Source organism: Myodes glareolus, chromosome 1 (assembly GCF_982192425.1).
Source record: "Myodes glareolus chromosome 1, mMyoGla1.1, whole genome shotgun sequence".
In the NCBI taxonomy this organism is placed as follows: Eukaryota; Metazoa; Chordata; class Mammalia; order Rodentia; family Cricetidae; genus Myodes; species Myodes glareolus.
This window is the reverse complement of record NC_142026.1, coordinates 64,926,597-64,951,576: the sequence shown is the minus strand read 5'-3', so window position 1 is coordinate 64,951,576 and position 24,980 is coordinate 64,926,597. Positions and strand designations below refer to the sequence as shown.

General features: G+C 39.6%; 1 non-coding gene across 1 annotated transcript; it reads left to right on the top strand.

The window, feature by feature from the left end:
* The first annotated feature begins 23,881 nt into the window (after positions 1 to 23,881).
* On the top strand, positions 23,882 to 23,988 carry LOC125399837 (U6 spliceosomal RNA). The gene has a single exon (XR_007231793.2). It is a non-coding gene; the product is annotated as a U6 spliceosomal RNA (small nuclear RNA).
* Positions 23,989 to 24,980: the final 992 nt, after the last annotated feature.

Genomic DNA, 24,980 nt, shown 5'->3' with positions numbered 1-24,980 from the left:
AGGTTGCAATATTGACTGACAAACCTGTTTCTAGGTGTGGTCCCTCAGCTCCAGCACACACTTTTCCTTCAAGAGCTTTCTCTGTGGATACTGTAAACAGGATTAATGTTGAGTCTGGTCTTCAACATTAGACATTGGAGAAATAACAACGGTGTACTTTCTCTGCCTCTTTGAGCTAGCAGGTTTTTACTGCAGCATCTGGCTCCTGGGTCTTTATTGGTAAAATTGAAAGCTTGAAATTTTTCTAAAAACAACAGTCACAATGAAAACATCATGGTACTGACACAAAAAGAGACATATAGACTAGAGGAACAAAATAGAAGACACCAACATTACTGCACATAATTACATATATCTGATATTTGACAGCGATACTAAAAAAATATGCTCTGCAGAAGAGACAGCGTCATTAACAAGTGCTGCTGAGGAAACCAAATGCTCACATGTAGAAGAAATGTAGACCAGTATCTACCACTCTGCACAAAAGCTGACTCCAAATGGGTCATGGACCCCAATATGAAATATGAAATGCTGAAAGTACTAGAGGAAAAATTAGGCAGTGCTCTACATGATACAAGTGTAGAAAAGGACTTTATAAATAGTACTCCATTTTCTCAGGAAACAAGAAAACAATTGACAAATGGGACATAGGGAAAAAAAGATTCTATACATTAAAAAAAGAGAATCAAACAAGTGAAAAGGGAACCCATAAAGTGAGATAAACTCTTTTTCACCAATACTACTTCTAGGTTTTTGAAGTGTTCCCTAACAGTTCTTCCTGTTTCCTCAGTGTCTGTTATTATATACACCTTTTCACTTCTGATTTTGTTAATTTGGATACTCTTTCTCTGCCTATTAGTTGATTTTTATAAGATTTTTGTCTATCTTGTTGATTTTCTCAAAAAAACTAAATCTTTATTTCATTAGTTTTTATACTTTTCTTTGTTTCTATTGAATTGATATCAGCCCTCAATTTGATTATTTTTCTGCTGTTGTCTACCCCTTTTGGGTGTGTTGCTTCTTTTTGTTCTAGAGCTAGCAGGTCTACTGTTAAGTCACTAGTATGCGGCCTATATAATTCCTTTATGAAAACACTTAGTGCTGTGAACTTTTCTCTTAGCACCACTTTCACTGTGTCCCACAATTTTGGGTCTGTTCTGCATTCATCTTCATTGAATTCTAGAAAGTCTTTAATTTCTTTCTTTGTTTCTTCCTTGACTCAGCGGTAATTCAGTAGAGAACTGTTCAGTTTCCATGACTTTGTAAGCTTTCTGTTGTTTCTGTTGGTGAAAACCAGCTTTAATACAAGGTGGTCTGATAATATTCAGGGGATTGTTTCAAGTTTCTTTGGAGACCAAGGATACAGTCTTCTTTGAAGAAGGTTCTATTATGTGCTGAGAGAGGGCATATTCTTTTGTGTTTGGGTGAAATGTTTGATAGATATCTCTTAGGTCCATTTGCACTATAACATCTGCTACTTTCCTTAATTCTCTCTTTATTCTCTGTCTGAACAATCTGTTCATAGGTAAAAGTGTGATGTTGAAGTCTCCCACTAAGTCCCAATAATGTTTCTTTTACGAAGGTGAATTCCCTTGCATTGGGGACATAAATGTATAAAATTGAGCCTTTGTCTTGACAGATTTTTCCCTTTGATGAGCATGAAATGTCCTTCTCTATCTCTTTTGGTTAATTTTGCTTAGAAGTCTATTTTGTTAGATATTAGGATGACTACACCAGCTTGATAGTGAGTTCCAGTTGATCAGAAAATTTTTCACAACCATTTTCACTGATGTAATGTCTATCTTTGATGTTGAGGTGTGTTTCTTGTATGCAACAGAACGGTGGTTCTGTTTTCACATTTGTTCTGTTAACCTGTGTCTTTGTATTGACAAATTGAATCTACTGATATTGAGAAGTATTAATTACCACTAACTGTTCCTTCATATTATTTTCTTATTTGTAGCGGTAGTGTCTCTCTCTCTCTCTCTCTCTCTCTCTCTCTCTCTCTCTCTCTGTGTGTGTGTGTGTGTGTGTGTGTGTGTGTGTGTGTGTGTGTGTGTGTGTGTGTGGTGTGTTTCCCTTCTTTGGATTTTGCTGATGGGAGATTGCCATCTATGTTTTTGTAAAGGTAGTTAACTTCCTTGGGGTAGAGTTTTTTTCTCTAGTATGTCTTTATGACTGGATTTGTTGTTAGATATTTTTTAAATTCAATTTCTTTCATGAAATATCTTGTTTTCTCCATTTATGGTAATTGAAAGTTTTGCTGGTTTTACTATTCTGGACTGGAAACCATTCTTTTAAAGTCTGCAAAACATCAGTCCAGGCCTTCATACGTTACTCAGCCTTTTTACCTTGCCGTTTTTAATAGTACTTTTCTTTTGGTATTCTTTCTTTTTTATATTGTTTAGTGTTTTGATTACAATGTGATTCAGTGATTTTATTTTCCTGTCCAATCTATTTGGTGTTCTGTAAGGTTCTTGTGCCTTTACTAGTAATGCCTTTTTTCAGTCAGGAAAATTTTTCTTCATGTTTTTGTTAAATATATTTTCTGAATTTTTGATATGGGATTCTTCTCCTTCTTCTAAAGCTAGTATTATTAGATTTGGCCTTTCCGTGGTATCACAGGCATCCTGGATGTTTGCTCTTAGTTTTCTTGAGTTTAAGATTTACTTTGATCAGTGAAGCTCTTTTTTTTATGTCTGCAATGCCTGCATTTCTCTCTTCCATCTCTTGTGTTCTATTATGATGCATACTTCTATAGTTCCTGCTCACTTACCCAGATTTTCTATTTCCAAAATTCCCTCAGTTTGTGCTTTCTCTATTGCTTTTATTTCAATTTTCAGGACCTGGATAGTTTCTACCACGTTTGTTAGTTTGTTCTTGGTTTATTGATATTCTTTATGGGAGTGATTGAGTTCTGCTAATTTTTGTTGTCTTTTCCTCCGTTTCTTTTTTTGTTTGTTTGTTTGCTTTGTTTTGTTTTTTTTTTCGGGATTTTTATTATTACCCTCAATTTCTTTAAGGGACTTTTTCATTTCCTTTTTAAGGACCACTAACATCTTCATAAAGTTATTTTTGAGGTAATTTTCTGGTGTAGGAGTTCATGCTGTTTATGTGTTACTTTCATTGGATGAATAAAGAAACTGCAGCCGGGCGGTGGTGGCGCATGCCTTTAATCCCAGCACTCGGGAGGCAGAAGTGGGTGGATCTCTGTGAGTTCGAGGCCAGCCTGGTCTATAAGAGCTAGTTCCAGGACAGGCCCCAAAGCTACAGAGAGACCCTGTCTCAAAAAAACAAAAAACAAAACAAAACAAAAAAGAAACTGCTTTGGCCTAGTTGATGGGACAGAACTTAGGTAGACAGAGTAGACAGAACTGAATGCTGGGAAAAGGGAATAGTGGCAGGTGCCATGGGTCTCCTGCCTGAGATGGACGCTGGTTAGAATCTTGCCAGTAAGCCACAATCATGTGGCAATACACAGATTAACAGAAATGGGTTAAATTAAGATGTAAGAATTAGCAAATAAGAAGTTAGAGCTAATGATCCAGGCAGTGTTTAAATGAATGCAGCTTCTGTGTGATTGTTTCGGATGTAAGCTAGCCTGGCGGGAAAAACAAAAGATCTGCTCTCCTTGCAACAATTTTCTTGCTCTTCAGCAGCACGAGAATGTTCAGGTCCTACTGTCGTATGATAGCTGGACTTTCTTGGCATTTTATTGCCCTGTCTATTGTTGATTGTGTTTTTTTTTCTCTTTTGTGTTGATTTTTTTTGAGACATGGTTTCTTTGTAGCTTTGGAGCTTGTCCTGGACCTAGCTCTTGTAGACTAAGCTGTCTTCAAACTCACAGAGAACCACCTGCTTCTGACTCCCGAATGCTGGGATTAAAGGCGTGTGCCACCACTGCCCAGCAGTTGCTGATTGTATTCTTACACTGGTAAACCTAAACAGGCTTCTGGGTTTGGAGTGGTTAGGTCTAGGACCTAATTTCTGAGTTTGTCTTTGTAGGATCTGTGTTTTATTCTTTTGTTTCAGTTTTCTCTTTGGTCTTCTAACCTTTGAGGCCTTGATTTCTGATAGCCAGCATAACATCTGATCTAGTTTGGAGTCTCTGTCCATGTTGAGAGTTGACCTTCTGGTTGTTGGCTTGGTGTTTGATGCAGCAGGAAGTCTATGTTCTTCTGACTAGTATGACCTGTACCTGATCATAAGAGGTCAGCCAGGATTACAGACAAGGCCCAAGAGTCCTATAAGGCAGCTGATGAACTAGGAAACCTTGTGTTAGGATTCAGATATTATGATGGCCTGCCTCCTGTCACTTAGCTAGCCAGCCCAGAATCCCATGGCTGCTATGTCACTGCTTAGTCGGCATACAGGTGCAAAAGGTCTCTTTAAGGGATAGGCTCCACTCGTTCCTGATCTCTTTTCTCTGATGTCTGAAGTAACAAACAGGCCTTTGCACTTCTGTCTCTCTTGCTATTCTCTCTATGTCTCTCTCTAACTCTCTTCCTCCTTCCCCTTTTTCTCAATAAATATTCCGCTTAAGTTTTGTCTGCATGGCTTATTTGTCTCTCATCTTCCACACAGCCTCTGACTCCCACCAGGCAGTTTTACAAACTCCAAGGTTCAGTCTCATGCCGTATAAATACAGGGGTGCCAGCCTCTACCAGGCTCTGCAAGTGGGCAGACTGGAATATGCGGGAATCTTGTCCATAGACTGACTGGCCGCTTTCCAGATCACCATCTGCTGGGATAATAAGCACAGCACCAGCTAAGATTGGTAGATTCCTCCCTGCCCCCAATCGGATTTTGCTGACAATCACCACTGGCACTTCCTACAAGTGGGGCTTTATGGTCTAGCACCTTAGCGTCCCCTGCTTTAACACAGGGATTTGTGTCTTTGCTTCTTGGACCTGTGGGTCCTTCGGGCATTCTACTTTCATCTGTTCTCAGTCATATGGGTCTTTTGGTCTACACAGTCTTTCTTCTTCATGCCTTCTCATTCGGGCTTCATGCCTTTCGGACTTCATGGCCTCTTGGACCCCGTTTTTTTGCCAGTGACCAAATTAACGGCCTGAGCCAGTATCACTGATCCTTGCTTGAAAAAGGGTCATTGGATCTTCTTGCCTTGTTCATGGGGAAAAGGTGACAAAAACCATAAGCCCATCCTCTCCACTAGTATGTCTTTCGCTCTTTTGCCTCTGTACTCAAATTGGCCACCTAAAGGCTTTTTACATCCCGAAGTTTTACTGGACCTTTCTAACTTCTGCCAGTGGCTGGGTAAAAGGAAGGAGTTACCATGCATACAATCAATTTTTCTATCTAAGTGTTGGAGAATTCTATTCTTCCTCCTGTCTGTGCTGCTGCTTCTGTCTGCCCTCACCCTCCTGCAACAGCTGCCTGAGCGGGCAGAATCCTCTCTCTGCCTGGGAATATTCTGTTTCACTAGGCATCTCGATCTCCTGTTCAAAATGCCTCCCTCTTCTTCATGTCCTGTCCCTGCCACAGCACCAACCTGCCCAATGGGTGGGCAGGTCCTTCTTTCCTGACCTGAGATGAACAGCATATGTAAGGATGTTTCTGCTTGTTTACATATGAAGAAGTAATGTACATATGGTTTGGCCACTTGTTTGTGATTCTGTTTTGAATGCCTGAGTTATATGTACCCTGCATGCGTGGATATACCTTAAATTCTATGAAGTGCCTTGTAACACATGGGTAGATTCCACCTTGGCTAAGAGCAGGTCCTACAACACAACTGCCAAGGTTAAAACCTAATGAGCCCTCCTTCTGCTCTTTCTCCCAGTGCTGGCCACCCAGGTGTGCAGCTACTGCTCTGACTCTGCACACACACACACACACACACACACACACACACACACACACACACCAGAATGTCTAGGACTTGCTCAGGGCTGCTGCACTGTACCTGTCTCCCCTCTGGGCAATAGTGTGACAGGGTGTGGGTACACTCTGTGCAGTGGCCGCAGCATACCCTGGTCTCTGCCTTTAAAAGTGCCTGCCAGGCAGAGTTCATTCATTCTTTGCTCATCCCTCACCTTCATTTTGTGGCATTGTCTCTAATTCCCTCCCAACACTGACTGTTGTGCAGTGGCATGCTTTTTGGTAGGGACCACCAATGACACCCTCTTCACACAGAGACCCCACCAGCCTGCTACACCTGTAGCGAATCTGCCCTCTCCCTCCTGCAACAAACCTGCTTTTTAGTTCACTGGTGGTTTTGATTCTCTACTTTATTTCTTTTTCTTCTCCCCAAAGACATTCTTATGTCTGTCTAATCTCTCTCTCTTTAATGCCCTGAGATGGAGAAGTCAACTTTATCTTGCTCAACACACACTAATTCTCTTTCTTCTTTTACTCAATTCCTGTTTAACGTATGTGTATGTACCTACTGTTAACAAGAAAAAAATTAAACGGTCCTAATGAGCTCTGTTTTTGTAACTCCTCCTAGACTAAGAAAACAAGTCTTAAGCTTTTTAAGATGGTATGTACTTTTGAATAATGATAAAATGTGTGATTAAATTCTTTGCAATATACTGTATAAGTGATTAAACTCTGCTTTAAAATATGCTCCATATAATGATAAAAATTTAAGGTTGTAAAGATCTATTTCAGACTAGCAAAGGCTAGCTTAGATATTTGCAACACCCAGCCCTTTCCCAAAAGCTGTTTGCAAGAGCGACCTTCACTACCGTCAGTTTTCAGTGTTAAGTTTCTACTGCAAATGGGAATTTTTCTTTACTTCTTGGTCCTTTGCAAACATAAATCTGACCTACTAAGTTAAAACCAGTTGCAATCAAACTGGAGAGGCAATAGATAGTCCTCAAATGCTTAGAGAACTAGAGAATATGGCATTTAAAATATTTAATTAAGGCCTTTCCTATTAGGGAGGCATGCTAGCTCCTGGCACCACTAATGTGTATATGTTCCACACCTTTTTTAACCATTCTTCTATTGAGGGGCACCTAGGTTGTTTCCAGGTTCTGGCTATTACAAATAGTGCTGCTATGAACATAGTTGAACAAATGCCTTTGTAGTATGTTAGGGTATCTCTTGGGTATATTCCCAAGAGTGGAATTGCTGGGTCCTGAGGGAGGTTGACTCCCAGTTTCCTGAGAAACCGCCACACTGATTTCCACAGTGGCTGCACGAGTTTGCATTCCCACCAACAATGGATGAGTGTTCCCCTCACCCCACATCCTCTCCAGCATAGGCTATCGTTGGTGTTTTTGAGTTTGGCTATTCTGACAGGTGTAAGATGATATCTCAAAGTTGTTTTGATTTGCATTTCCCTGATCGTTAAGGAGGTTGAGCATGACCTTAAGTGCCTTTTGGCCATTCAAAGTTCATCTGTTGTGAATTCTCTGTTCAGTTCAGTACCCCATTTTTTAATTGGGTTAATTAGAGTTTTAGGAAGCTCTTAATCTACAAGGTTTTCAGAATCCTGACAGGCCTAGACCTAACAGCAAAAGACTGATATTGCCCTCAGTGACCATGGAGGACCCTGGGAAGTGACTGTGCAGGTAGCAAAGCAAGTAAGTCTTTGTCATTTTTTTCATTAAAATTTATTCCCCTAAATCTCTGCCATTTTACAACTAGTAGTTCTGCCAGCTTATAAGCAGCAACCAAGACTTCAACAACCTTCTCAGTTTTCTGTATAAAATTCCGGTCATAGGCCTCTCTCCTAGAGCAATACTAAGTCTAAACACCATACTATACCACTATGCAATCATAACTACAAGCACAAGATCTCAAATTCCCTTTGGCTGTTTCCTAACTATAGACTTAAAAGGTGCTTTTCATTGTACTAAAAACATTCATCAAAGTTTTATGGTTAAAAGACCGAGTGTTAACGTCTCTAACCGAAACCTTTTTGACAATTCTTGTAACTTCCAGGAAGTCAACTTGGTTTCACCTCAAATAGGTCAGTAACTCCCCCCTCTTCTACTACCAGGACCTAAGAAAAAAATTTTGCCCTAGACATAACCTTGTCTTTTGTTAATGCAACATCTTGCCGTGTCCAAGAGGCACAGATGGTTCGACACAGCCTGGATAGCAGTGAAGCCACAAGATACCCTATAACATGGCCAGAACCCCAGCATTCTCAGGTACCCCCGAAATGACCAATGCTCCAGATCAGCAGAAGCTTCCTTAGGAACCTGGAGCTCCCATCCCTGTCCTTCTTTCTATCACCACCATTTTATGATAAGAAAATTTCCCCACCATTTTATGATACGAAAAACATAGGAATATTAGGGTTCAGGCATTATGCTGGTCTGCCTCCTATCACCTACCCTGGCCTGCCCAGAATCCCATGGCTCCTATGTTACTACTTACTCTGCACCTAGGTGCACATAGGTGCAGAGGTAAGCTCCGTCCATTCCTGCTCTTTCCACTGTTCTCTAAAGTGACAAACAGGCCTTTGAACCTCTGTCTATCTCCTCTCTCTCTCTCTCTCTCTCTCTCTCTCTCTCTCTCTCTCTCCTTTTCTTAATAAACTTTCCTCTAAAGCTCTGTCTACACAACATATTTGTCTCTCATCTCTGTGCGACCTCTGGCTCCTACCTGCCAAGGTCTCTCTCAGGCTGTATTTCACCCACCAAGATCCAATCTCATGCTCTAAAATTACAACTTGTGCTTTGGGACAGGTCTTTGGGAACTGAATCTAGGGAGCAGAGCAGGAAGGTCACTAATCTGTTTTTCTGTCTGGGCCTGTGCCTAAAGACTCTGTTTTCTACCCAGGTGGATTTGGGCTGTGTCAAGGTAGCCGCTAAGGCTAACAAGGACACTGTTTCAAACTGTTAAGGCCACCTCCTCCATGGGGAGATTCCTCAGGAAGCTCCTTGTTCTCCACCTCAGTGTTCCTCTCTGTTTGTTACGGTCATCACAAGTGTGGCTGTCCACACAGAGCCAGGGTACTGCACAAGGTATCTACCCCGAGTATCACTCTTCCCACTTCCTGGATGCTAAGTTCAATAACACTCAGATGTACACCAAAGACATTGTGAAGATCTAACTGAACAGTGCCATCAAAACATAAGTTTTATCCAGAATCAGGAGAGGCCTGCCAGGCACATTTATCACCTGACTCTTTTGGATCCATTGAAATCAGAGCAGAAGACAATGACCACCTGAGACAAGACAGGATCTGGAAGCATCTGGGGTAAAGGAACATGAGCATAGTTCAGAGTTTGGGGGAGTACTTCTGGGTCATGGTGATTATGAAAGCAAATGAAATGTATGTGAAAGCATAAGTTAGTGACGGAAGAAAAATCTACTAAACCTTTAAGTAAAGTCTCTTCCTGGGAAGTTCCTCTCTCTAGGGAGGAACCCACATTACACATTCCAAAACCAGCCCAGAGTCATCCAACAGAAATAAAACATACAAAGAGAGGAGGAAGAATCAAATCTGGACTCTCATAAAAGGATTGGGATTTGTTTGTGCCCATGACTCATGTTGGGAATTAATTTTTGTATCTATACATAAAACCAAGGGTTTACCCCAAAGGTCAATGCTGTCATTTCGGGGTTCCACTTCCTAAAACCTGTAATTTTCTTCACTTTTGAACTATTGATGCCAATGATAAAGTTCAGGACAAGGTAGATATAATATTTTCAATTATTAGCAGTGATTTGGGTGATAAAGTGATCTTGGTAGAATATCTGGGGATTCCCATTGAGAAGACAAGAATGGTGTGCAGCTGGGTGAGAGGCAACATGGCAGAAGAGGTTGAGGTCTCATCCTGGATACATGAGTAAATACATGAAAAGGTTTTGATTTTACCCTGGAGCAAAAAGGGTAAAGCAGAATGTGATGTGAGAAGAGCAAATGGAAAATTCTTGTGTATAGAAGGCTATCATATCTCTGGCATAACCTTAGTTGAGCAGGTCCCACAAAGAGCTTGGGTACAGATTGGTAGAACAGTAATCATGTATCATCCATGATGCATCTCCAACACAACATACAGTGTACCCTCATGTGTGCACTGAGACTGAATCAGAAATGTCCCCTGTGTCCATCACCATGAGCCTCTTAGGCAGGAGAAGTCCCTCCAGCACATTCTAGCTCAGTGTTGGTTCCGGTTGCATGGGGATAGACCAGAATTCCCAGGCCAGCCTACGCGTCTATGTGGTGGGTCTGTGTCATGAACCAAAGGCAGGCCAAGTGTTCTGGTTTTAGACATCTGCATTTAGGAAGTTGTAGCATTGATGAAACAAAATACTTACGGGCAAATGTTCAGATTGAATGTGATGTCACTCATTTAGTTTCTGGTTTTACACTTATATAATCCTTGCCAGTTGTGGCATTCATTAAAATGAGAGTCCCATTGCCTTTTGACAGTTTCACTCTTTCACCTTCGCTGAGACTGACCATTTTTCCTCCACAGGTAAGTTGTGGTTGACTCTCATGCACAAACGTTATTGCTACAATCTTTAACCTCCATGGGGTTGGAGTTGTTGCTTGTGATGGTGGCTTTGCGTAGCAGTGCTGTGCCTGTGCAGGCAACAGAGAGAAGATGGCCTGCTATGTGACCTCTGACACATGCAAAGGCCTCTTTCAACCACTGTTGTCCTTTCTAACATCCACCCCCAATCCCTGTTCTTAGAAAACCAGGCAGAAGATGAATCACAGGCCAATGCAGGAAGACTTGAGTGCTCAGAGACAATGGGTTTCCTGTGCTGTGTGGGAGAAACAGTTTTTGCCATGTGTGAACTGAGCTGCAGAGCATGGTGGTACAGACCTAGGATCTGGAGTCAGATGACCATTGTCTCTCCAGGATGTTACTGACCCATATCTTTACCAAAAATGAAGTGTCTCCCCTATTGTACTGATGTCCACTGCCAAGCCTGTGCCAGTGCTCTCCAAGGCAATAATGCTTAAGGAAGTCCTACAGATAGGATAGATTAAGAGTTTCCCTGAGAAGCACCCACATATAGTCCTTGGGACTTCTGTGTTCAGAAATCTCAAACATGAAACCAGGAGCATGTCTGTCATTCAGCTAAATGAGCAGTTTGGATCATAACATGGTCCAAGTTTTGCAGGTGTTTAATGGTGACTGAGATGTGTCACAGGTCTCCAAAAGGCAAGTGAGTTTTAGAATGTTGTAGTAAAGGAAAGAATATGGGGTACAGCTGAGTTAGTAGCAAAATAATTGTTTTGGCCTATAATGTTCTGTCTTTCACAGGTAATGAACATAAAAAGATATTTCTTAAAAGATGGGTTACTGTTTTCTTCCTCCCCCTATTTCTTCCTTACCTACTTACTTTCTTGCTTCCTTTCTTTCATTTTGTTTCTTTCCATGTGTTTGTTATTTTACTTCAGGTATTTCACTTAATGTATATCTGTGAACCACAAGTACACAAGATGACCACAGAAGCCAGAAGGTACCATCGAATCCCCTGGAAATGGAAATATAGATTGCTTATGAGTTGCCATGGATGTCCTGGGTACAGAACTTCAACCCTTTAAAAGAATAATCATTGCTCTTAAAAACTACATGATCTCTCCAGCACTCCCTGATTGATGTTTTCAGAGAAAAAATATTACTGGTAAAAGGTAGAGGTGTATTAGGCAGAACTAGGTTAGGGATTTTTACTTTAACATTTTCCATACAAGACCATTGCTACTCATACCCAAGATCTAAGGTCAATCCCTGAAAGGATTACTTCTCTAAGGAGTACAGTGAGGTAAGATGAGAGATCGATGATAAAGTTGTTTGAAATGGTGACTTCTTGTGCAAAGGGAGCCCTGTGTTAGATGTAGAATCTTGGAAGGGAGAAAGTAAAGCTTTGCCCTTTGTCTTTCTGGAGTAGTGGCAACAGCATTTCAGAAAGCACATGATTTCCTGTCCAGCAGCTGGCTTGCAGAGTCCTGAAAATTTGCGCAAAATCCCCCAAGGCAAATAGTTTAGTGCTAGAGTCAAATCTGACTGTCCATTTGCTTTTATTTCCAGGAAGCTATCCTCTCAAGTTGCCAATGATTGAGATTAACATCTCTGGAAAATAGCTCTACTTCCTCCACGGATACCTGAGAAGGCCTCAAAGACACTGTATACATGGCTATACATAGAATTGAAGTTTGTAACACATGGCCTCTGTGAAGCAGATGAATACACTGGGGTTTCTGTGTCTCATTTTCCAAATGATAGCATGCAAATAAATGTTGCCATGAAGATAAAGTAGCCTCAGTATGAACAAGGTCCTGACAGTGGGACAGGACAGCTCTCAGGATCAGCACTATCTGTTACTATTTCCTGCAGGAGAGAATTTTTACTCAACTTTATCCCTGTGGACATGCACTCATCAGCAGGACGTATGGCCTTTGTTACTCCTCTTGGAGACCTTAGCTGTCCTGTGAAAACTCATAAGCCCATCAGAACCATTGGCTAATGGCCTGGGTACCAGTACAGCTTGAGTGTCTATGCTGAGACTCAGAAAGAGATACCAACTTGACTATTGGGTGAAATTGTATGAAATACCCTAGAGTTGGAGTTAGATGAGGTAGTGATTCCTCTTCACATAGACTCTGGGAACTGAACTCAGATTGGCTGGGAAGAGCAACAAGTGCTACTAAACACTGTGTCATCTCACAAACCACCTTTCTCATTCTCTTCCTTGTTCCCATTACGGATCTAGCCAACTCCTGAATTCACCTTCTAATTGCGTGACTGCCTTCCAGTCCACTGCAACTAGGGCTTTGGGAAGACATAATGTTCCTGCTGTTTTGATACATTCCAATGCCTAGAAAAAGCTGAGACATCTGTGGATGAATGAGTAAATGATTATACAAGGGCACTGATTTTTAAAGGAATCTCATGTACATAGATAGCAAAATAGGCTAATACCACTGCTTGAGTTTTAGTATACAGTTACTTATGCATTCTATGTGCATGTATGAGAGAGAATATGTGTGTGTTTACTTAGGTACACATTGATGTGTGGGTAGAAAAATACTGAACATACAAGGTGGATAAAAGACATGCGGGAATTGGTTGCCCCTTCCACCAACTTGAACCTTGGAATTGAACTCAGCATGTCAGCCCTGGAAGCTACACACTGAGTAATTTTAATGAACCACCCTGCTCTGATTTTCAGTTAGAGGGAAACCCTGTTGGGAATATCAGTCTTCAGAAAATATGATATTTTCATATCATTCTGAAAATGTGAATTGAATTCCAATTACGAAAAACTTTGACTACAAAATAATCTGTTTCTGACTCTCCTTACTGCTTCTAGTTCACCAAGGGCTTCCTCATACTGGACATTGGCTCCTCTCTGTCCTCTCCCTTTAGGCTGGAAGAACAAATCCTAGTCCCATATCAGGCTCCTATATTAGAAGATTTCAGCCATACTCTTGAGTTCCCATCCACTGTCAAGGCATGATCTACACAATTTCTTGTTAGGACATGAATCTGCAGTTTTAGACTATGTTCCCACTGTTTTGATCAGACCACATCTCCTGCAGTTCACTCTAGGACAGAGAGTATAAGAAATATCTGTGTGTGACTAGTATACTCTCCATACACAATACTTGATCCCTCCATGTCCCTTGTCTCTTACACTATACTGAAATAAACACATGGTGTGAAACTTCCCTCTGCCCTTATAAAGCTATAGAACATACATTTCCTATGTGCTGGGGATTGAGAGAAGTTTTCTCAATAATGTTGCCCAGAGCTGTAGAGTGATCTCAGATGAGGCTCCTCAAACTACCTCCATGATTACTCCCATGGCAGCTATTTCTTGTTCTCATACTCTTACTAACACTCTTGTATTTTCACTTCTTTTTAAATTTTTACAGTACATGCTTATTGTTCATACATCATTTCCATTCCTCAGTCTCACCCTTTACCTCCTCAGATACCTTCTACTTTCCCTCTAATTCATGCCTCTTCTGTAATTACTATTATTATTATACATCTATTTATATAAATTGATGAATATATAAATACTATCCGCTGCACCCATTTAGTGCTGCTCATGTGTTCATGTGTTTATAGCTGACCATTTGGGTTTGAGTAATACAACAGAAGTTCATCCATAGAGATTCATTCTCCCTTTCTTGGAATTCATTAGCTACTGTATCTTTTACTGGTGGAGCACTGGAAGATTGCCTCATTCATGCTAGCATGCAAGTTTGTGTTGTTGTTGCTTGGGTCTTGTTTAGGCAGACATATAGCTGAGAATACTTGAGTACAGCTTCCTTGTAATATATAGAAGACAGAAACTCACAGTAGACATCCTGGTCTCTCACAATCTTTCCACCTCACTTTTTGAAATGATCAATGAGCTCCAAACAAGAGGATTGTGATACAGATAAATCATTGGGTCTAGACACCCTATGATGTCTGTTGCTCTACAACACATTTGGACAAACTTTGAAATTCTTTGCTAATCTCCATAAAGGCTTCATAGATGACTACGGGTAATTCATTTAGCTGTGGGTATATGGAGTGTGCTTAGTTTTACATAGAAATTATACTTGTTTAGGAAAGTAAACCATAGAAAAAATGCTGAAAAATAGTCAGGCCATGTATCATAAAGGTTTTAACATTTTTTTACAGGTTGACATCCAGTTATGCCAGCACCATTTGTTAAAGATTCTTTCCTTCTTCCATTGTATACCTTTAGCTCCCTTGTCGAAAATTAGGTGTTCATAAGTTTGTGGGTTAATATCTGGGTCTTCTATTCGATTCCATAGGTCGACTTCTCTGTTGTTATGCCAATACCAAGCTGTTTTCAATACTGTAGCTCTATAATAGAGTTTGAAGTCAGGGATGGTAATGCCTCCAGAAGTTCTTTTATTGTATAAGATTGTTTTGGCTATCCTGGGTTTTTTGTTTTGCCATATAAAGTTGATTATTGTTCTCTCAAGGTCTGTGAAGAAGTTTGATGGGATTTTGATGGGGATTGCATTGAATCTATAGATTGCTTTTGGTAGAATTGCCATTTTTACTATGTTGATTCTCCCAATCCAAGAGCAGGGGAGGTCTTTCCATTTTCTGGTAACCTCCTCAATTTCTTTCTTCAAAGACTTAAAGTTTTTGTCAAATAGGTCTTTCACTTCCTTGGTTAGAGTAACCCCAAGATATTTTATGCTATTTGTGGCTATCATGAAAGGTGATGCTTCTCTGATTTTCCTCTCTGCTTCTTTATCCTTTGTGTATAGGAGGGCCACTGATTTTTTGGAGTTGATCTTGTATCCTGCCACGTTACTAAAGGTGTTTATCAGCTGTAGGAGTTCTTTGGTAGAGTTTTTGGGGTCACTTATGTAAACTATCATATCGTCAGCAAATAACGAAAGTTTAACTTCATCCTTTCCAATACGAATCCCCTTGATCTCCTTATGTTGTCTTATTGCTATTGCTAGAACTTCAAGCACTATATTGAAGAGGTATGGAGAGAGGGGACAGCCTTGTCGCGTTCCTGATTTTAGTGGAAAGGCTTTGAGTTTCTCTCCATTCAGTTTGATGTTAGCTGTCGGCTTGTTGTATATTGCTTTTATTATATTTAGGTATGATCCTTGTATCCCCAGTTTCTCCAACACCTTTATCATAAATGGGTGTTGAATTTTGTCAAATGCTTTTTCAGCATCTAGTGAGATGATCATATGGTTTTTTTTCTTTCAGTTTATTTATATGATGGATTACATTGATAGATTTGCGTATGTTGAACCAGCCCTGCATCTCTGGAATGAAGCCGACTTGATCATAATGGATAATTTTTCTAATGTGCTCTTGGATTCGTTTTGCCAGTATTTTATTGAGAATTTTCGCGTCGATGTTCTTGAGTGAGATTGGCCTGTAATTCTCTTTCTTGGTTGTGTCTTTGTGTGGTTTTGGTATTAGGGTAACTGTAGCTTCATAAAAGGAGATAGGCAGTGACTCTTCTGTTTCTATATTGTAGAATACGTTAAGGAGTATAGGTATTAGCTCTTCCTGGAAGTTCTGGTAGAATTCTGCATTGAAACCATCTGGTCCTGGGCTTTTTTTGGTAGGGAGATTTTTGATAACAGCTTCTAATTCTTCGCGACTAACAGGTCTATTTAGATTGTTCACCTGTTCTTGGTTAAACTTTGGTATATGGTACTTATCTTAAAAAATGTCCATTTCTTTTACATTTTCCAACTTTGTGGCATATAAACTTTCATAGTAAGATCTAATGATTCTTTGAATTTCCTCTGTGTCTGTGGTTATGTCCCCCTTTTCATTTCTGATCTTATTAATTTGCATGTTCTCTCTCTGCCGTTTGATTAACTTGGATAGGGGTTTGTCAATCTTGTTGATTTTCTCCAAGAACCAGCTTTTTGATTCATTGATTCTTTGGATTGTTTTCTCTGTTTCTATTTTGTTGATTTCAGCCCTCAGTTTGATTATTTCCAGTCTTCTAGACCTCCTGGGTGAATCAGCTTCTTTTTTTTCTAGATCTTTCAAGTGTGCTGTTAAGTCTCCAATGTGTGCTTTCTCCGCTTTCTTTAATTGTGCACTTAGTGCTATGAACTTTCCTCTTAGCACTGCTTTCATAGTGTCCCATAGGTTTGAGTATGTTGTGTCTTTGTTTTCATTAACTTCAAGGAAGAGTTTAATTTCTTTCTTTATTTCTTCCTTGACCCAAAATCAAGTCCAAATGGATTAAAGGCATCAACATTAATCCGTCCACTTTGAACCTGATAGAAGAGAAAGTGGGAAGTAGTCTACAAGATTTAGGCACAGGAGGCCTCTTCCTAAGTAGGACCCCAGCAGCACAGACAATAAGAGAAACAATGAATAAATGGGATCTACTGAAACTGGGAAGCTTCTGTAAAGCAAAGGACACTGTCAGTAGGACAAAAAGGCTGCCTTCTGACTGGGAGAAGATCTTCACCAACCCCTCATCAGACAAAGGTCTGATCTCCAAAATATACAAAGAACTCAAGAAACTAGGCACTAAAACTCTAATTAACCCAATTAAAAAATGGGGTACTGAACTTAACAGAGAATTCACAACAGATGAACTTCGAATGGCCAGAAGACACTTAAGGTCATGCTCAACCTCCTTAGCGATCAGGGAAACGCAAATCAAAACCACTTTGAGATACCATCTTACACCTGTCAGAATAGCTAAAGTCAAAAACACCAACGATAGCCTATGCTGGAGAGGATGTGGGGTGAGGGGAACACTCATACATTGTTGGTGGGAATGCAAACTCGTGCAGCCACTGTGGAAATCAGTGCGGCGGTTTCTCAGGAAACTGGGAGTCAACCTCCCTCAGGACCCAGCAATTCCACTCTTGGGTATATACCCTAAAGATTCCCTAACATACTACAAAAGCATTTGTTCTACTATGTTCATAGCAGCACTATTTGTAATAGCCAGAACCTGGTAACAGCCTAGGTGCCCCTCAATAGAAGAATGGTTAAAAATGGTATGGAACATATATACATTAGAGTTTTACTCAACGGTAAAAAACAATGACATCTTGAATTTTGCATGCAAATGGATGGAAATAGAAAACGCTTTACTGAGTGAGGTAAGCCAGACCCAAAAAGAGGAACACGGTATGTATTCACTCATAAGTGGATTCTAACCATAATTAAAGGTCTTTGAGCCTATTATTCGTGATCCTAGAGAAGCTAAATAAGAAGATGAACCTGATGAAGATTATTTAGCTATCCACCAGGAGGTAGGAAATAGACAAGAGTCCCAGGTAACCTCGGGTGCATGGGGGGGTGGGAGGGTTGATGGAAGGGGAGAGGGTTAGAGAGAAGGGAGTAGGGGAGGAAAGGGAAAAGCTCGGTGGCCTGGGATGGGGGGGGGAGTAAGGAAGGATGAATATGGGATCAGGGAAGAATATATTTCAACTAAGGGAGTCATTTTAGGGTTTACAGGAGACTTGATTATATATGGGATCCCAGGTCCAAGGAGAGATCCCCCAGATTGCTCTCTGGACAGAGGAGAGGGTGCCTGAATCGGCCGTGGCCCATGACCATACTGATGTATATTTTGCTTATCACCATAAATCCTTCATCTGGCGAAGGACGGCGATACAGTCGGAGACCCACATTGGAGCACCGGATTGAGCCCCCCCAAGGTCCAAATGAGGAGCAGAAGGAGGAAGAACATGAAAAACGAAATCAGTACTGCGAGGGATGCTATCACCCACTGATACAAGGGAACGGATCTGATGAGAGTTTACCAAGGCCAGTTGGACTGGGACTGAACGAGGACGTGATCTAACCAGATTCTCGGAATTTGGCCAGATTCTCTGACTGTGGCTGGCCCGAAGTCTTTCTGAAAAGCCATTGACTATGACACCGGGACCGGTTTCCTCTACATATACTGGATTTTGGGGATCCAGTCTGTTTGGACACTCACCTTCCTGGACCTGGAGGGAGGGGGAAGGAACTGGAACTTCCCACAGGGCAGGAAACCCTGACTGCCCTGGGGGACGAAGAGGGAGGAGGAGGGGGAGTGGGGGGAGTGGGAGGGTGTTGGGAGGGGGGGCGGAAATGGAAACTTTTATAATTTAATAAAATTTACTTTAAAAAAAGAATAAAAAAATAAATAAATGTTTTAACATTAAAATAGTCAAGGTAAAGCACTGAATTAGGGCCAAGGTTATGCTTGTTTCTGTAGAGGATGAAACATTGTGGATCCAATCAAAACTGATAAAAACCTGATGGGAACAGGAGGATGCTACAGCTACTGAGATGCCTCTGGGAAACAAAGGGGCTTTGGAGCACACAGCGAATCCTCCCACCTGGGGACAGCTTAAGATTTATGACAAAAGGGAAGTGAATGATTCAGAAACCTGAATGCTAAAGATCTGTTCCTTGCTATACTTATTTGTGAAAATTATACAGGTAACAGGCAAGCTATATATACTGGGCTTTTATTCCCAATCCTCAAATTAACATATGAGTAAGTTGGGGAGATATGGATATTCCTTTAGTGATTAATGAATCTTCTTGGCTACCTGGACATTATGACAACCAATGTTTTGCTCAGCCAATGGAGGAGTGTAATGTGATTGAAAATTACACTGTTGGACTACAGGTAATTCCTATTTGTGCTGGAAATGAAATTCAATACCTAAATATAACCTCTCAAGTATGGCTATCCATAATTAATACTACCAAAGACTATCATAATAAGTTTTATATGCTTCGTGCATGTAGTTTTAAAGGATAAGAGATTAATGATACTCATTTCATAAATCTACAATTCTGTGAGATATGCATTACCAACAAGGAATTTGATTGGGTACGCTAGTAACAGTGTAAGAGAAGCCTTGACTGTTTTTAATATCTCCCAAGGAGATGTCATGCACTGGAGCCCTGCACTGGAGCCCTCAAGGAGAATATTTTCACTCAGACTTAAGATGGAAATGGTATAATTTGAATAGAACTGTGGAAATCTTCTGTTAATGAACCTATTCAGTGACATGGAATTGGAATGTCAAGTCCTGTCCTGCAATCTTACAATTCAGTTCAAACTAACTTGTGGAAATTGGCAAGTGCCTTCTACCCTCTTAAAGCATGGGGAGGAAAATTAAACATTAAGGATGATATACTTTGTCTTTTAGACTATATCAAAGTCATCCTTTTATAGAATATGTATCATTATCTTACTTGCTATTATTTTGCCTGTACAATGGCATCCTAATAATTACAACATCATTTATCACTTATGAACACTGTATGTTTCTTATCTGTGTTAATTTGATGTGGGATTTCCCTCTGTATGCTGTAAATACCATTGGTTAATAGAGAAACTGTCTTAGGCCTGTAATAGGGTAGAGTAGAGCTAGGTGAGGAAAACTAAAGTGAATGCTGGAAGAAAGGAAGCAGAGTCAGGAAGAAGCCATGGAGCTGTTGCTCCATGTTTGTCCTGACTCAGCAGTAATAACAAAAGAAAGGAAGAAAGAAAGAAAGAAAGAAAGAAAGAAAGAAAGAAAGAAAGAAAGGAAAAGTGTGGGGTTCAAACAGAAGCTTCCTGGGCCATGCTGCCAGTGCAAACGCTGACTCTTTCAGGAGGCTGAGCACTTGAATGGCATTTGTGAGCCTGGGTACTTTTGTGCCCAATCAGGGTCAGGAGCAAAGTAACTGAGACCAAGTCCATGGCTCAGTGCTCCCAGACTGGAAAGATAGTATAATCAGGTGCACTAGGTGTACAGAGGCAGGAGAGCATGGTGGATTCCTATCACCATACACAGAGATATTTCCAGTCCACACATTGTGCTGCATGGCAGATTTAGCTATTGCTCAGATAAAAAGAGTTTATGTGTTGCTTGATCATTCTCAGAGTTAAAGTAGTGAACATAGCTCCTACCTAGCAGTCCCAGTAATGGTACTTTCACCATTTTGAAAAGCAGAGAGAGGCATAACCAGCACCCAGGGCTGCAGCAACCAAGCTGCTTACCATTTTAAAAGCTCTCTAGGACAGAAAAGGATTACAGATGCACAATAGGATAGATTCATACATAAAAGACCTCTAAATGATATGCAGTATGCTTAAAAAATGAACATCGGCTTGGGAGAGAGAAGATAAAGAGTATAGAGAGTTATAAAAGGAATTAAATGGTTTAGACATTATAACACAGAGTCTTTAAAGAGACAGAATACAGACAGTCATAGATTAAAGGAATAAAGATAATTAAATATTAAACTTGTAGAAAAAGTAATAGAGTAAGAAAAATAAGCCATATAAAGATAGAAAATAGACAGAGTCTGGATTATGTATATTATTATGTTTTCTTTAAACTTTTGACTATGAAAGAGCTAAGTAACCAACGTATATACTTTAAAGGTATCTTGACTTCAGAATTTGAGTCTAAATATGTTGCTTTGGAAAAGAGGTTCTTCTTTTGTTGTTACAGAGGATGAGATCCTGTGGAATCCTTTCAGAGTAATGTGATTTAATGGACCAAGACCCCCAGAAAGGTCACCCAAAAATATTTCGTCCAACAAAAAACAGGGAGCAATTTGGAAAGAACTATGCCTGTATTCCCAAATGTTGTTCTAAATGTTTGTTTACATTTAAAGGGGGATATGCTATAGAGATTTACATTGGTATGGAACTTGGTTTATTGATATAAATTTAAGGTCAATTTTGTTATACAGTGTGTGTATATATATATATATATATAGTTATACAGAATATATTTACATATATTCTGCTCTTGATTAAGGTATTGTGTTTGTTCAGTTCATTTATAAATGTAATGTATAATTAAGAAATATAGGCTAATAAATAATCATCTATAACACTCAAGCTTGTAGTCATGTTAGTTAAGTTTTCTAGATATACAGAGATATGTTTGAGTTAGATAGGTATTCTACAAATCTTTCAAAGACTACAGAATATGAAGTTTGAACTGTTTTAATAAGTTAGGACTTTTCATGACAGTGAGACATATCTGCTCCTGAGAGCACCATTCTACTTCAAGAGAATGATAGGCATTGAAAAGGCTCCTTATGGAGTTTACAAGCCATTTGGGCAAGAAACTACTCTTGTCTGGACTGCTTAGTGTTATGCTGAGTGAACTGGACATGCAGGACTCACAGAGAAATGACTGCTGAGGTTGATTAAAGAAGATGAGACAAACTTCAGTGTTCCTGCTTCATGAACAAGTCTGCCAGAAATTCTGCAGGACACAGAAGAAATTACCTGTCAAACTGTCAATATAGGTGGAACAGTGTTTGAAATATTCTGCTTTATGGAAAAGTCTGCTGGATACTATGAGCCTGTGGGCTGAAGTTTGGTTGCCCCAATGATACAAAATTACTGTAAGTGACTGTCCAGGAAGCGAGATGTCTCTGTCAATTCTAGAGTTTTGGAAGTTGTTTACAAGGCATTTCCTCTTTCCTTAGGTAATATTATATCCTTTTGGAGTATTTGATGGAGTGTAGAAATAGATAGTTATAGCTATAGTTTTCCTTAGTTATGATAAAAGATAAAGTAGATATAAATATTATAGCTGTAATTCTTGCTTGCTACCTGGTTTTTATATATAATTTTACTATGTTAAAGTTTAAACCTTCATTTATGTTTAGATAGATAAGGGGAAATGGTGCAGGAAGCCCTTCTGTATATGTGTTGCTTTTATTGGTTAATGAATAAAAAAACTACTTGTACTGTGATAGAAAAAAGTAGAGCAAGGTAGAAAACCTAAACTGAATGCTGGGAGAAAGAAGGCAGAGTTAGTGAGACTCCATGTAGCCTCTGCAAGAGATCAAGTGAGCTTCATCTAAGAGATGCAGGGATGGTACAATATATGAAAGCTATCAATGTAATCCACCATATAAATAAAGTGAAAGAATAAACCACATGATCATCTCATTAGATGCTGAAAAAGCATTCAACAAAATCAAACACTGCTTCATAACAAAGGTCTAGGAAAGATTAGAGACACAAGGAACGTATCTCAACATAATGAAAATAGTATACAGCAAGTCAAAAGCCAACATCAAATTAAATAAAGGAAAACTCAAAGTGATTCCACCAAAATCAGGAACAAGACAAGGCTGTCTCCTCTCTCCATATCTATTCAACATAGTTATCTAAGTTCTAGATAGACCTATAAGACAACAAAAGGAGATCAAGGAGATAAAATTTGGGAGAAATCAAACTTTTGCTATTTGCAGATGATATGATAGTATACATAAGTGACCCAAAACTCTACTAAAGAATGCTTAAGGCTGATAAATACCTTCAGTGATGTGGCAGGATACAAGATCTGTAGTAAAAGGAGCGGGCTGCATCCTGCTGCCTAGCTAGCTTAACCCCCAAAATAACCACAGAGAAATTGTATTAATTAAATTACTGCCTGGCCTATTACATCTAGTCTCTTATTGGCCAACTCTCACATCCTGATCTAACCCATTTTCAGCAATCTGTGTAACACCATGAGGTCGTGGCTTGCTGGTAAAGATTCTAACCTATGTTCGTCTCAGGCAGGAGATTCATAGCGTCTGTCCCTCTTCCCCTTTCCCCAGAATTTTGTTCTGTCTACTCTGCCTACCTAATTTTCTGCCCTATCAGAAGTCCAAGTCAGTTTCTTTATTCAACCAGTGAAAGCAACACAAAGACAGAATGACCTCCTACACCAAAGATCAATGATGTAGGAGGCCCTTCTGTCTTTGTGTTGCTTTCCTTTGGTTAATAAAGAAACTGCCTTAGCCTAGTTGATAGGGCAGAACTTAAGTAAGCAGGGAAGACAGAACTGAATACTGGAAGAAGGAAAGAGTTGGAGAGACACCATGGATCTGCCTGATACAAACACTGAGAATTTTATCCAGTAAGCCACTGCCATGTGGTGATACACAGATTAATAGAAATGAGTTAAATTAAGATGTAAGAATTAGCCAAAAAGAAACTAGAGCTGATGGGCCATGTTGTGATTTAATTAATACAATTGCTGTGTGGTTATTTTGGGGCTAAGAAAGCCAGGCAGCTAGGACAAACAAGTGGGCCCTCCTCCTACAGATCAACTCAAAAAGATCAGTAGCCCTACTATATACAAATGAAAGAGAAACTGAGAAAGAAATCAGAGAAATATCACTTTTCACAATATTCTCAGATTATATAAAATATCTTGGGATGTGAAAGACCTGTTTGACAAGAACTTTATTTAGCTCTATTAAAAAAGAAATTGAAAAAGATAAAGATACCAGAAAATAAAAAGATCTTCCAGGATCTTGTATAGGTAGAACCAATACAAAAAAAATGGGAACCCTACAAAAACAATCCATAGATTCAACACATTTTCAATCAAAATACAAACACAATTCTTCACAGAACTTAAAAGAACAATACTCAAATTCATATGGAAAAACAAAAATCCCAAGATAACTAAAACAGTCATGTACAATAAAGGAACTTTGTGCTCGCTTCAACAACACATATACTAAAATTGAAACAATACAGAGAAGATTAGCATGGCCCCTGCACAAGGATGACACACAAATTCATGAAGCATTCAATATTTTTTAAGAATAATAAGGGTAGAAGAAGGAGAAGAATTACAGTTCAAAGGCCCAGAAAAATATTCAACAAAATTATAGAAGAAATCTTTCCCAAAATAAAGAAGGATATTACTATAAATGTACAAGAATCTTACAGAACACAAAATAAACTGGGTCAAAAAAATCCCCTTGCTATATAATAATCAAAACACAAAACATACAGAATAAAGAAAGAATATTAATAGTGGCAAAAGAAAAAGATCAAGTAATATATAAAGGAAAACCTATCAGAATTACACCTGACTTCTCCATGGAAACCATGAAAGCCAGAAGGTCTTGGATAGATGTGCTGTGGAAATTAAGAGAGCATGGCGGCAAATCCAGACTACTATACCCAGTAAAACTTTCTTTCACATTGATGGAGAAAATAAGATATTTCAGGACAAAAATAGATTTAAACAACATGTATCCACAAACCCAGCCTTACAGAAAGTACTAGAAGGAAAACCTCAACCCAAGAAAGCCAACAACAACCACAATAGCGCAGATATCTGACAACCCCCCACCAATACAACTCAAAGAAGGGAAACACACAAACACTACCACCAGAAAAAATAACTGGAGTTAACAACCACTGGACATTAATATCACTTAATATCAATGGAATCAATTCACCTATAAAAAGACACAGGTAAAGACAATGGATATGAAAACAGGATCCAGCATTCTGCTGTTTACAAGAAACACACCCCAACCTCAAAGACAGACACTACCTCAGAGTAAAGGGTTGAGAAAAGGTTTTCCAAGCAAACGGACCTAAAAAAACAAGTGGGTGTGACTACCCTAGTGTCAAACAAAATTGATTTCAAACTAAAATCTGTCAGAAGAGATGGAGAAGGACACTTTACATTCATAAAAGGAACAATTAATCAAGATGAAGTCTCAATACTGAATATCTATGCACCTAATATAAAAGCATCCACATATGTAAAAGAAACATTACAAGAACTCAAAGCA